Here is a 13,037-nt window from a genome sequence, read left to right as displayed (position 1 = left end):
AATATACATAACATTCTGCATTTCTAAAACTGACTTGTTAATTTTGCAAGTGCTATTATAGGTCGACGTAAAAATTAATTTTTTTGATAACACATTATGTAATCTCAGCAGCATAACGTTACTTAGTGACAATAAAGTGACATTTAAAATTCCTTATTTTTTCGATATTTTTCAGTGCATTCAGCACTAATGTTCTATGAATTATATTTATATTTAATTTTCGTGGCAAAAATGAATATATTTCTTTTTTCGTTGCTTCATTAAATACAATGCAGTTGCTATAAACTGCACTTAGTACTTCAGGCATTAGGAAGACTCCAAAGTGCTCTTTAACAGGTCAGAACAACATTAACCTGTACCAAGTAGCGGTTCAAAGCGCTACGTCGTTATTCGAAGAGATACTTTAATATTTCAGTGGCTGTTCAGTCACTTCCACCAGTGCATATCTCTGTCAAAGTAAAATAAGTAAATAGAAACATTGTCTTTACCACTTTAACAAAGTGTGCTGGGACTTCTGGTGTTCTAAATCGGACCCCAAATACTATGTTATGGGTCACAAACTTAATTTAATCGGTAATAAGAAACAGTTGTTCCATTACTTCTGTAAACTACTTGTTAAATGTCGTTGACAGATTATACAGACATGAAGATTTCAGATTACATCATCCAGTTTCTCAAAAATAAAAATTCTTAGTGAAAAAAAAGCCTACAGAATTCAACAAAAGTATTGCTATGATCATGTGATGGTTTTTAGCATCGATAATTTAAGGTTTGGTTTAGATTTCACGCAAAGCTGCACGAGGGTTATCTGCGCTAGCCGTCCCTAATTTAGCAGTGTAAGACTAGAGGGAAGGCAGCGAGTCATCGCCATCCACTGCCAATTCTTGTGCTGCTCTTTTACCAACGAATAGTCGGATTGACCGTCACGTTATAATACCCTGACGGCTGAAATGGCGAGCATGTTTGGTGAGACGGAGATTCGAACCCGCGACCCTCAGATTAAGACTCGAGTGCCTTAACCACCTGGTTATGCCAGGCCGTTTGTAAAAGATAGGTGGCCGTACAGCTTCTGTAAAGTTACTTAAAACATGATTTAATTGTTTCTGAAATCGGTCAGCCCATATAAGAAGTACTATTTTACGTTACATTAACACGAATTTACTTGGTAAATAGCTATAAACGAGAGTTTTATAAATTATCGTACTGGTTATCTAGTTCCGCGAATTTATGGGTCAAGATTAATTTCAACATTCTTTATTAAATTTAAAAAAATGATTCTGTCTCCTCAACATATCAATAGTTCATTCACCACTCGATTCCATCAAGGAACATAGGGCCGCAATCACTTACGGATTCTTCAACAGGTTTTTAAGTGAGTAGGTTGTTAGCCCACTGCACCGAGCCGTCCCTAATTTAGTAGTGTAAGACTAGAGGGAAGGCAGCTAGTCATCACCACCCTCCGCCAACTCTTGGGCTACTCTTTTATCAACGATTAGTGGGATTGACCGTCACCTTATAACTCCCCCACGGCTTGGAGGGCGAGCATGTTTGGCACGACGGGGATGCGAACCCGCGACCCTCGGATTACGAGTCGCACGCCTTAACGCGCTTGGCCATGCCGGGCCATATCAATAGTTAGTTACCATAAACACGATATTAGTTTGTAGAAGTGCTGTCTCCATTAGCGCGGTTTTATGAGTTAAAATAAAATTAATGAGCGAAAAAGCGTAGTATGTACAAAATGTTACCAAAGTGTTATGTGGTAATTATTAACGTAATATAACATCTGGAATCATTCAATCAGTTCTATAGATAAAATTAATTTCTTCGGAAAGTTTGTTTCATTGTTAAGCTGCTTTAGCACTATGCAAAACTACACAAGGGTCTGTCTGCTTTCTGCCCACCGCAAGAATCTATCTCCGATTGCTTAGTGATTGCTCCGACTTCAAATTTGGCGCTGAGACATCATGGATAGGAACAGTTTTCAACACTACTACAAAGCACTACTAACCTGCTTTAAACTTGATACCTAGGATTTCTGATACTGGTTAGTCAGTTCTAGAAATGTTATTTTCTGTATCACACAAAATTAAATAGAAAAACTGAGTGAAAGTTATATATATTATTAATATCACGTATTTTGTTTTGAACTCATGCTGCTGAGAAAAAAAAATAACACTTCACTTCTTATTCACTTAATATAACGATCATTTTACAAAAATACAATGCCCACGTAATGACAAAAGATATTATATTATCTTGATTTAATATGCTCAGTGAAATATTATATGTGGTATTTGATGCAAAGGAAAACGAAAAAAAGGTGAGAAATGTAGGAAGCCAAGTTGAAATTTACGAACACATTAGCCCGGCATGGCCAAACGTGTTAAGGCGTGCGACTCGTAATCTGAGGGTCGCGGGTTCGCATCCCCGTCGCGCCAAACATGCTCATCCTTTCAGCCGTGGGGGCGTTATAAGGTGACGGTCAATCCTACTATTCGTTGGTAAAAGAGTAGTCCAAGAGTTGGCGGTGGGTGGTGATGACTAGCTGCCTTCCCTCTAGTCTTACACTGTTGAATTAGGGACGGCTAGCACAGATAGTTCTCGTGTAGGTTTGTGCGAAATTCAAAACAAACAAACGAACGCATTATAACCGCGACGTTTGCATTTCTAACTAGTTGGTCTCTATGGCAATTGTGTTGTAAATAAATTTGTTTTTTTTCAAAACCAAACGGAAGCTTGTTTGTTTTTGAATTTCACGCAAAGCTACTCGAGGGCTATCTGTACTAGCCGGCCCTAATTTTGCAGTGTAAGACTAGAGGAAAGGCAGCTAGTCATCACCACCCATCACCAACTCTTGGGCTACTATTTTACCAACGAATAGTGGGATTGACCGTAACCTTATAATGCCCCCACGGCTGAAAGGGCGAGCATGTTTGGTGCGACCGGGATTCGAGCCTGCGACTCTTGGATTACGAGTTGAACTCCTTAACACGCTTGGCTGATCCCGAGCACTAAACGGAAGCAAATCGAATATTTATATGCAATAAATAATTCCTATGTTATATACTTCTCTTACAGATTAATTAAGATTGAACATTATCTTGTTTATGCAACTTGCCACAGAATTAACATTTTCCGACAATTATCGTTTGGAATTGTAAATTAAGTTTAAACATTTCGATGAACAACACGAGATATGTAAATAAAGATTTCATCTACTTTCTTTTGCAACTAGGAGGATAACCATTTATGCGTAAAAAAAAGTTTGCAAAGTTTGCACTTCGTTGGCTATTGAATTGTACGATTTTGTTTTCTTAAGAGCGGTTTTCGGAACTTCTATCTATTGGATAGGAACAAAGTGTGGAACACGAGCTCTTAAAAACACCTTAGGCTCTTACAATAAAAATGGAAATGTATACACGTGTGATATACTTTGGTGAAGAAGTACCTTTTCAATTATCCGCTCCGTGGACTTCTAGAATACTCGAAAAACAAAAAAAGAAACATACATAAAATGATGTATTTTTTATTTACTCTGTTGGATATGGTCAATTATGATTGTTTGTGATATATATATATATATATATAGCCTCGGTAGCGCAGGTAGCGCAGTAGGATCTGAAGCGTCAGTCTCATAATCTGAAGGCCGTGAGTTCGAGCCTCACCCGGGGCACACACTTTTAGAATGACGCTTGGGAAATGATCACATGAATGAGAATATGAGAATGTAGGCTTAGGAATTTTTCAAGACCGTAATGGAATAATATGTCAGTGTAAGTGAGGCTTACAGACATATTACGTAGTCTAAGAGCTATTCCCATATGAAAATGGTTACATTCTACGGCAGGTGTGAGTGAAAGGTTACGGAGATTTATTTAAAAGGAACTCTTTGTTTTCATTTTGCTGGCTGATTGTTAAAGTGTAATTTATACGCGTTCGTCGATTGCTCTATTTTGTTAATAAATATAATGAATCGATAATATAAATTTATTTATTTACGTTTGTAGTCTAATTTACTTTCCTTCCTTCTACATACAGAATTGTATTTAGTATATCACGAAATTAATACGAAAACAAATGGTAAAAATAAGAAAACTTAGATTTAAGTCGAGAGGCCTTCTTACACGTACATTATTTTAACCACTACCTAACACTATGTATTTTAATGTAATATCACTTCTCTCATTTCTGTTATAGTTCATATATATATTTACAAGCAATTTCTCTTTCGTATTCTATGTTCGTCTGTTATGACGTTTTCTTCACACATAATATGAAGCTCTCAGTGTACTTTATTCACGACTTCATTTTCAGTTTTAAAACAAATGAAACCCTTGAATTGTAACTCAAGTTATAATGATAAATACTACATTTGTAGAGGTATTCAGATTAAACATTATCTTCATGGTGCTAGTTCTCTGTTAAAATGTACGAAGATTTTCTTACAAGAAACTGTTCTTTTTTGTTTTGCTCGCTTAGTGTTAAAGTGTTATTTATTCCTGTCCTTCACTTACCATATTTTATTAATAAATATGATGAAACGAGAAAGGCAAACATTTACGGCTTCATATACGTGAGTCACCTAAGTATATATTTTCAAATTTTAGACGTTCTTTTTTAACTTTTCGTACGTTATTATATGTAATATATCATAAAATCTATTCCAAATTAAATGGTAAAATAAGGAATTTCATATTTACATTGTGAGGCCTTCAACCACGTCCAAATATTTCTTTTATCGTTTTTTTTATAAAACTTCTTACCACTACCTGTTTATGTATGTTTTAGTGAAACAACACAGTTTTGTTTTTATTTCTATAACAGTTCACAAATACTCCACATATTTACAGGAGGTTTCTCTTTAGTATTCTTTGTTCGTATGTTTTGAAAATTTTCATCACATTTAATATCAAGCTATCAGTGTAGTTTATTCACGACTTCAAATTTCAGTTTTGATAGGCATGGAACTATTCACTTGTTACTCCAATTCCTATGTTATATACTTCTCTTACAGATTAATTAAGATTGAACATTATCTTGTTTATGCAACTTGCCACAGAATTAACATTTTCCGACAATTATCGTTTGGAATTGTAAATTAAGTTTAAACATTTCGATGAACAACACGAGATATGTAAATAAAGATTTCATCTACTTTCTTTTGCAACTAGGAGGATAACCATTTATGCGTAAAAAAAAGTTTGCAAAGTTTGCACTTCGTTGGCTATTGAATTGTACGATTTTGTTTTCTTAAGAGCGGTTTTCGGAACTTCTATCTATTGGATAGGAACAAAGTGTGGAACACGAGCTCTTAAAACACCTTAGGCTCTTACAATAAAATGGAAATGTATACACGTGTGATATACTTTGGTGAAGAAGTACCTTTTCAATTATCCGCTCCGTGGACTTCTAGAATACTCGAAAAACAAAAAAAAACATACATAAAATGATGTATTTTTTATTTACTCTGTTGGATATGGTCAATTATGATTGTTTGTGATATATATATATATATATATATATACATAGCCTCGGTAGCGCAGTAGGAAGCGCGTCAGTCTCATAATCTGAAGGCCGTGAGTTCGAGCCTCACCCGGGGCACACACTTTTAGAATGACGCTTGGGAAATGATCACATGAATGAGAATATGAGAATGTAGGCTTAGGAATTTTTCAAGACCGTAATGGAATAATATGTCAGTGTAAGTGAGGCTTACAGACATATTACGTAGTCTAAGAGCTATTCCCATATGAAAATGGTTACATTCTACGGCAGGTGTGAGTGAAAGGTTACGGAGATTTATTTAAAAGGAACTCTTTGTTTTCATTTTGCTGGCTGATTGTTAAAGTGTAATTTATACGCGTTCGTCGATTGCTCTATTTTGTTAATAAATATAATGAATCGATAATATAAATTTATTTATTTACGTTTGTAGTCTAATTTACTTTCCTTCCTTCTACATACAGAATTGTATTTAGTATATCACGAAATTAATACGAAAACAAATGGTAAAAATAAGAAAACTTAGATTTAAGTCGAGAGGCCTTCTTACACGTACATTATTTTAACCACTACCTAACACTATGTATTTTAATGTAATATCACTTCTCTCATTTCTGTTATAGTTCATATATATATTTACAAGCAATTTCTCTTTCGTATTCTATGTTCGTCTGTTATGACGTTTTCTTCACACATAATATGAAGCTCTCAGTGTACTTTATTCACGACTTCATTTTCAGTTTTAAAACAAATGAAACCCTTGAATTGTAACTCAAGTTATAATGATAAATACTACATTTGTAGAGGTATTCAGATTAAACATTATCTTCATGGTGCTAGTTCTCTGTTAAAATGTACGAAGATTTTCTTACAAGAAACTGTTCTTTTTTGTTTTGCTCGCTTAGTGTTAAAGTGTTATTTATTCCTGTCCTTCACTTACCATATTTTATTAATAAATATGATGAAACGAGAAAGGCAAACATTTACGGCTTCATATACGTGAGTCACCTAAGTATATATTTTCAAATTTTAGACGTTCTTTTTTAACTTTTCGTACGTTATTATATGTAATATATCATAAAATCTATTCCAAATTAAATGGTAAAATAAGGAATTTCATATTTACATTGTGAGGCCTTCAACCACGTCCAAATATTTCTTTTATCGTTTTTTTTATAAAACTTCTTACCACTACCTGTTTATGTATGTTTTAGTGAAACAACACAGTTTTTGTTTTTATTTCTATAACAGTTCACAAATACTCCACATATTTACAGGAGGTTTCTCTTTAGTATTCTTTGTTCGTATGTTTTGAAAATTTTCATCACATTTAATATCAAGCTATCAGTGTAGTTTATTCACGACTTCAAATTTCAGTTTTGATAGGCATGGAACTATTCACTTGTTACTCCAATTCCTATGTTATATACTTCTCTTACAGATTAATTAAGATTGAACATTATCTTGTTTATGCAACTTGCCACAGAATTAACATTTTCCGACAATTATCGTTTGGAATTGTAAATTAAGTTTAAACATTTCGATGAACAACACGAGATATGTAAATAAAGATTTCATCTACTTTCTTTTGCAACTAGGAGGATAACCATTTATGCGTAAAAAAAAGTTTGCAAAGTTTGCACTTCGTTGGCTATTGAATTGTACGATTTTGTTTTCTTAAGAGCGGTTTTCGGAACTTCTATCTATTGGATAGGAACAAAGTGTGGAACACGAGCTCTTAAAAACACCTTAGGCTCTTACAATAAAAATGGAAATGTATACACGTGTGATATACTTTGGTGAAGAAGTACCTTTTCAATTATCCGCTCCGTGGACTTCTAGAATACTCGAAAAACAAAAAAGAAACATACATAAAATGATGTATTTTTTATTTACTCTGTTGGATATGGTCAATTATGATTGTTTGTGATATATATATATATATATATATAGACATAGCCTCGGTAGCGCAGTAGGAAGCGCGTCAGTCTCATAATCTGAAGGCCGTGAGTTCGAGCCTCACCCGGGGCACACACTTTTAGAATGACGCTTGGGAAATGATCACATGAATGAGAATATGAGAATGTAGGCTTAGGAATTTTTCAAGACCGTAATGGAATAATATGTCAGTGTAAGTGAGGCTTACAGACATATTACGTAGTCTAAGAGCTATTCCCATATGAAAATGGTTACATTCTACGGCAGGTGTGAGTGAAAGGTTACGGAGATTTATTTAAAAGGAACTCTTTGTTTTCATTTTGCTGGCTGATTGTTAAAGTGTAATTTATACGCGTTCGTCGATTGCTCTATTTTGTTAATAAATATAATGAATCGATAATATAAATTTATTTATTTACGTTTGTAGTCTAATTTACTTTCCTTCCTTCTACATACAGAATTGTATTTAGTATATCACGAAATTAATACGAAAACAAATGGTAAAAATAAGAAAACTTAGATTTAAGTCGAGAGGCCTTCTTACACGTACATTATTTTAACCACTACCTAACACTATGTATTTTAATGTAATATCACTTCTCTCATTTCTGTTATAGTTCATATATATATTTACAAGCAATTTCTCTTTCGTATTCTATGTTCGTCTGTTATGACGTTTTCTTCACACATAATATGAAGCTCTCAGTGTACTTTATTCACGACTTCATTTTCAGTTTTAAAACAAATGAAACCCTTGAATTGTAACTCAAGTTATAATGATAAATACTACATTTGTAGAGGTATTCAGATTAAACATTATCTTCATGGTGCTAGTTCTCTGTTAAAATGTACGAAGATTTTCTTACAAGAAACTGTTCTTTTTTGTTTTGCTCGCTTAGTGTTAAAGTGTTATTTATTCCTGTCCTTCACTTACCATATTTTATTAATAAATATGATGAAACGAGAAAGGCAAACATTTACGGCTTCATATACGTGAGTCACCTAAGTATATATTTTCAAATTTTAGACGTTCTTTTTTAACTTTTCGTACGTTATTATATGTAATATATCATAAAATCTATTCCAAATTAAATGGTAAAATAAGGAATTTCATATTTACATTGTGAGGCCTTCAACCACGTCCAAATATTTCTTTTATCGTTTTTTTTATAAAACTTCTTACCACTACCTGTTTATGTATGTTTTAGTGAAACAACACAGTTTTGTTTTTATTTCTATAACAGTTCACAAATACTCCACATATTTACAGGAGGTTTCTCTTTAGTATTCTTTGTTCGTATGTTTTGAAAATTTTCATCACATTTAATATCAAGCTATCAGTGTAGTTTATTCACGACTTCAAATTTCAGTTTTGATAGGCATGGAACTATTCACTTGTTACTCCAATTCCTATGTTATATACTTCTCTTACAGATTAATTAAGATTGAACATTATCTTGTTTATGCAACTTGCCACAGAATTAACATTTTCCGACAATTATCGTTTGGAATTGTAAATTAAGTTTAAACATTTCGATGAACAACACGAGATATGTAAATAAAGATTTCATCTACTTTCTTTTGCAACTAGGAGGATAACCATTTATGCGTAAAAAAAAGTTTGCAAAGTTTGCACTTCGTTGGCTATTGAATTGTACGATTTTGTTTTCTTAAGAGCGGTTTTCGGAACTTCTATCTATTGGATAGGAACAAAGTGTGGAACACGAGCTCTTAAAAACACCTTAGGCTCTTACAATAAAAATGGAAATGTATACACGTGTGATATACTTTGGTGAAGAAGTACCTTTTCAATTATCCGCTCCGTGGACTTCTAGAATACTCGAAAAACAAAAAAGAAACATACATAAAATGATGTATTTTTTATTTACTCTGTTGGATATGGTCAATTATGATTGTTTGTGATATATATATATATAGACATAGCCTCGGTAGCGCAGTAGGAAGCGCGTCAGTCTCATAATCTGAAGGCCGTGAGTTCGAGCCTCACCCGGGGCACACACTTTTAGAATGACGCTTGGGAAATGATCACATGAATGAGAATATGAGAATGTAGGCTTAGGAATTTTTCAAGACCGTAATGGAATAATATGTCAGTGTAAGTGAGGCTTACAGACATATTACGTAGTCTAAGAGCTATTCCCATATGAAAATGGTTACATTCTACGGCAGGTGTGAGTGAAAGGTTACGGAGATTTATTTAAAAGGAACTCTTTGTTTTCATTTTGCTGGCTGATTGTTAAAGTGTAATTTATACGCGTTCGTCGATTGCTCTATTTTGTTAATAAATATAATGAATCGATAATATAAATTTATTTATTTACGTTTGTAGTCTAATTTACTTTCCTTCCTTCTACATACAGAATTGTATTTAGTATATCACGAAATTAATACGAAAACAAATGGTAAAAATAAGAAAACTTAGATTTAAGTCGAGAGGCCTTCTTACACGTACATTATTTTAACCACTACCTAACACTATGTATTTTAATGTAATATCACTTCTCTCATTTCTGTTATAGTTCATATATATATTTACAAGCAATTTCTCTTTCGTATTCTATGTTCGTCTGTTATGACGTTTTCTTCACACATAATATGAAGCTCTCAGTGTACTTTATTCACGACTTCATTTTCAGTTTTAAAACAAATGAAACCCTTGAATTGTAACTCAAGTTATAATGATAAATACTACATTTGTAGAGGTATTCAGATTAAACATTATCTTCATGGTGCTAGTTCTCTGTTAAAATGTACGAAGATTTTCTTACAAGAAACTGTTCTTTTGTTTTTTGCTCGCTTAGTGTTAAAGTGTTATTTATTCCTGTCCTTCACTTACCATATTTTATTAATAAATATGATGAAACGAGAAAGGCAAACATTTACGGCTTCATATACGTGAGTCACCTAAGTATATATTTTCAAATTTTAGACGTTCTTTTTTAACTTTTCGTACGTTATTATATGTAATATATCATAAAATCTATTCCAAATTAAATGGTAAAATAAGGAATTTCATATTTACATTGTGAGGCCTTCAACCACGTCCAAATATTTCTTTTATCGTTTTTTTTATAAAACTTCTTACCACTACCTGTTTATGTATGTTTTAGTGAAACAACACAGTTTTTTTTTTATTTCTATAACAGTTCACAAATACTCCACATATTTACAGGAGGTTTCTCTTTAGTATTCTTTGTTCGTATGTTTTGAAAATTTTCATCACATTTAATATCAAGCTATCAGTGTAGTTTATTCACGACTTCAAATTTCAGTTTTGATAGGCATGGAACTATTCACTTGTTACTCCAATTCCTATGTTATATACTTCTCTTACAGATTAATTAAGATTGAACATTATCTTGTTTATGCAACTTGCCACAGAATTAACATTTTCCGACAATTATCGTTTGGAATTGTAAATTAAGTTTAAACATTTCGATGAACAACACGAGATATGTAAATAAAGATTTCATCTACTTTCTTTTGCAACTAGGAGGATAACCATTTATGCGTAAAAAAAAGTTTGCAAAGTTTGCACTTCGTTGGCTATTGAATTGTACGATTTTGTTTTCTTAAGAGCGGTTTTCGGAACTTCTATCTATTGGATAGGAACAAAGTGTGGAACACGAGCTCTTAAAAACACCTTAGGCTCTTACAATAAAAAATGGAAATGTATACACGTGTGATATACTTTGGTGAAGAAGTACCTTTTCAATTATCCGCTCCGTGGACTTCTAGAATACTCGAAAAACAAAAAAGAAACATACATAAAATGATGTATTTTTTATTTACTCTGTTGGATATGGTCAATTCTGATTGTTTGTGACATATATATATATAGACATAGCCTCGGTAGCGCAGTAGGAAGCGCGTCAGTCTCATAATCTGAAGGCCGTGAGTTCGAGCCTCACCCGGGGCACACACTTTTAGAATGACGCTTGGGAAATGATCACATGAATGAGAATATGAGAATGTAGGCTTAGGAATTTTTCAAGACCGTAATGGAATAATATGTCAGTGTAAGTGAGGCTTACAGACATATTACGTAGTCTAAGAGCTATTCCCATATGAAAATGGTTACATTCTACGGCAGGTGTGAGTGAAAGGTTACGGAGATTTATTTAAAAGGAACTCTTTGTTTTCATTTTGCTGGCTGATTGTTAAAGTGTAATTTATACGCGTTCGTCGATTGCTCTATTTTGTTAATAAATATAATGAATCGATAATATAAATTTATTTATTTACGTTTGTAGTCTAATTTACTTTCCTTCCTTCTACATACAGAATTGTATTTAGTATATCACGAAATTAATACGAAAACAAATGGTAAAAATAAGAAAACTTAGATTTAAGTCGAGAGGCCTTCTTACACGTACATTATTTTAACCACTACCTAACACTATGTATTTTAATGTAATATCACTTCTCTCATTTCTGTTATAGTTCATATATATATTTACAAGCAATTTCTCTTTCGTATTCTATGTTCGTCTGTTATGACGTTTTCTTCACACATAATATGAAGCTCTCAGTGTACTTTATTCACGACTTCATTTTCAGTTTTAAAACAAATGAAACCCTTGAATTGTAACTCAAGTTATAATGATAAATACTACATTTGTAGAGGTATTCAGATTAAACATTATCTTCATGGTGCTAGTTCTCTGTTAAAATGTACGAAGATTTTCTTACAAGAAACTGTTCTTTTGTTTTGCTCGCTTAGTGTTAAAGTGTTATTTATTCCTGTCCTTCACTTACCATATTTTATTAATAAATATGATGAAACGAGAAAGGCAAACATTTACGGCTTCATATACGTGAGTCACCTAAGTATATATTTTCAAATTTTAGACGTTCTTTTTTAACTTTTCGTACGTTATTATATGTAATATATCATAAAATCTATTCCAAATTAAATGGTAAAATAAGGAATTTCATATTTACATTGTGAGGCCTTCAACCACGTCCAAATATTTCTTTTATCGTTTTTTTTATAAAACTTCTTACCACTACCTGTTTATGTATGTTTTAGTGAAACAACACAGTTTTGTTTTTATTTCTATAACAGTTCACAAATACTCCACATATTTACAGGAGGTTTCTCTTTAGTATTCTTTGTTCGTATGTTTTGAAAATTTTCATCACATTTAATATCAAGCTATCAGTGTAGTTTATTCACGACTTCAAATTTCAGTTTTGATAGGCATGGAACTATTCACTTGTTACTCCAATTCCTATGTTATATACTTCTCTTACAGATTAATTAAGATTGAACATTATCTTGTTTATGCAACTTGCCACAGAATTAACATTTTCCGACAATTATCGTTTGGAATTGTAAATTAAGTTTAAACATTTCGATGAACAACACGAGATATGTAAATAAAGATTTCATCTACTTTCTTTTGCAACTAGGAGGATAACCATTTATGCGTAAAAAAAAGTTTGCAAAGTTTGCACTTCGTTGGCTATTGAATTGTACGATTTTGTTTTCTTAAGAGCGGTTTTCGGAACTTCTATCTATTGGATAGGAACAAAGTGTGGAACACGAGCTCTTAAAAACACCTTAGGCT

The 13,037-nt window shown here is 32.7% G+C and overlaps 4 non-coding genes across 4 annotated transcripts; all 4 read left to right on the top strand.

The window, feature by feature from the left end:
• Positions 1–5,531: 5,531 nt before the first annotated feature.
• On the top strand, positions 5,532–5,604 carry TRNAM-CAU (transfer RNA methionine (anticodon CAU)). The gene has a single exon. It is a non-coding gene; the product is annotated as a tRNA-Met (tRNA).
• Positions 5,605–7,463: 1,859 nt separating this feature from the next.
• TRNAM-CAU (transfer RNA methionine (anticodon CAU)) lies at positions 7,464–7,536 on the top strand. The gene has a single exon. It is a non-coding gene; the product is annotated as a tRNA-Met (tRNA).
• A 1,850-nt stretch (positions 7,537–9,386) lies between these two features.
• Positions 9,387–9,459, top strand: TRNAM-CAU (transfer RNA methionine (anticodon CAU)). The gene has a single exon. It is a non-coding gene; the product is annotated as a tRNA-Met (tRNA).
• Positions 9,460–11,310: 1,851 nt separating this feature from the next.
• TRNAM-CAU (transfer RNA methionine (anticodon CAU)) lies at positions 11,311–11,383 on the top strand. Its single transcript has one exon. It is a non-coding gene; the product is annotated as a tRNA-Met (tRNA).
• Positions 11,384–13,037: the final 1,654 nt, after the last annotated feature.

Source organism: Tachypleus tridentatus, chromosome 8 (genome assembly GCF_004210375.1).
Source record: "Tachypleus tridentatus isolate NWPU-2018 chromosome 8, ASM421037v1, whole genome shotgun sequence".
NCBI classification, from domain to species: Eukaryota; Metazoa; Arthropoda; class Merostomata; order Xiphosura; family Limulidae; genus Tachypleus; species Tachypleus tridentatus.
The sequence above is the reverse complement of the archived record's forward strand: the minus strand, read 5'-3'. Positions and strand labels throughout refer to the sequence as shown.